Source organism: Austrofundulus limnaeus, unplaced genomic scaffold, assembly GCF_001266775.1.
Source record: "Austrofundulus limnaeus strain Quisiro unplaced genomic scaffold, Austrofundulus_limnaeus-1.0 Scaffold1114, whole genome shotgun sequence".
Classification (NCBI taxonomy): Eukaryota; Metazoa; Chordata; class Actinopteri; order Cyprinodontiformes; family Rivulidae; genus Austrofundulus; species Austrofundulus limnaeus.
This window is the reverse complement of record NW_013953516.1, coordinates 84,372-86,378: the sequence shown is the minus strand read 5'-3', so window position 1 is coordinate 86,378 and position 2,007 is coordinate 84,372.

The window sequence follows — 2,007 nt, the reverse complement described above, 5'->3', positions numbered from 1 at the left end:
CTCAGAATGGTGGATTTGGGTGTACGAGAGACTTCCTGTCCAGCGTTCTCCTCACTTTGATTCTAAGCCATGGTTTGATTGTCTCATTTGCTCCCCTGTTTTTGTTTGTATTTAGGAAAATACCCATCACACTTTCATCCTGGGATGTCTCTCCTGCCAAGACTTTCTTCCTCTTCACCCTTTTCTGAGGCAGTGCAGCCTCCACTTCCAAATCAAGTTCACCTTGCTCCTCTAGCTTTTCATTTGCCCAATGCACAAAACAGTCAGCTGCATCTTTGGCGGCAGGGAAATCTCTTACTATCTCGTTCAGCGGATCTTGTGTTGTTGTGACCATTCTATGTGCTGAGAGGAGATCCATTTCTTCAGTCTGCAGATATTTTGATAGTGGTGAGGTGATTTCAAATATCCGGAGGAATAACTGAGCTGTTAGAACAGTTTCATATCGGAGTAAACTGTCTCGATATCCTCTGGCTTTGTTTCTTGCATTTGTTGCAAGTGTCTTCAGGCTCATTATAGCAGAGAGTGTGGACACCACTTCAACAAAAAGGCCACCATGAGGATTACCAGAGTTTCCAAAAACTTTCATCAGGGAATCATGTTTGGCCCACCATCTTGTCTCTTCAATTGGTGAAATGCGTTTGTGTTTTTTGTCCTGGCTCTCGGACTCCCACACACTCACTCTTATACAGTATATGAATCCCTGATGAATACAGCGATGTCATTCAGCAGGTCAAATAGTGATCATTTTCAATGACAGAATGAGTGGTATCGATCAACACAAGGTTAAGGACATGTGAATAGCATCACACGTGCTGATGGGTAGGGTTTTGGGTTGCCATCAATGCAGAGAAACCTCTGTACTGACCCTGCATGTTAGAGGCTCCATCTGTGGAGTTACTAATGCACAGGCCTATATCCAACTTGAGATGTTCCAGTACTTCTGTTAAAAGAGTGACAAAAGACTGCCCTGTAGTTGCGTTGCATTGTATGACTGCAACCAGCCTTTCATGGACTGCATCAGTGACATACCTCAAAATCACAGAACACTGATCTTTCCCTGTAACATCCTGAGTAGTGTCAAGCTGCACAGAAAACATCCCTGCCTTTTTGAGGTCAGTAGAGATGCTCTCTTCAATTAACTGTTTGATTGCATCGATTACTGCATTTACAGTTGTTTTAGGCAGGAGGGTGATCAGAAAGCCTCTGCCTTGTGTCCCTGAATCATGGATCTGCTTGCTTCTTTCAATTATACTGCTGAGGTGCTCTTTTAGGCATACATCATATTTCCCCAACAATATTATCAGTTCTAAGAAATTGCCATGGTCAAGACTGGCATTGTCCAAGGTGTATGCAGCTTCACTCTGCTCCTGCCTGTAGCGTAAGCCTCTCTTCCCGACGACTTTCACAACCTTCACTACACGTTCCAACACCTGACGTCTCTTCTTAACCTGCTCTCGGTGTCCTGTCTGCTGATTTCCTTCAAGGAGGTGACCAATGCTTGCTTTGGAGCAGTTCAAAATAATATGCCTCAGTCCACTGTCTACGTGCCATACTTCTCTCATGCTCCTCTATTCTTTGGTGCACATGCCTCCAATCTACCATGCCTCTAATGAAAGTACTTGGATCATTTGGCTTGCTAAAAGCAAGGCAAACAAAACAAAATAAGGCATGGTGTTGACCACAGTATGTCAGCCATTTCCATGCCTTGTCATCCGTTCTAGTGAAGAGCCTCTGGACGACAGGGTTTGTGGAATTCTGTTGTGGGTGAAACTTGAAGAATTCCTGCCTCTTTGTGAAATGAGGGCGGCTAAAATAATCCAGAAAGGCCTGATCCTGATCTCCTTGTGACTCCTCTACTCCTGTTTCGACAGTCCAGCTCGACTAAACACAGAGGAAGAGAGAGAGGCATGAATTTTACGTCATAAGATTTGTATATCTGGTTACATATCAATGATAAATCATCCATTTCAGCAAAGCTATTTTTCACAATGATTGCATAATAATAAT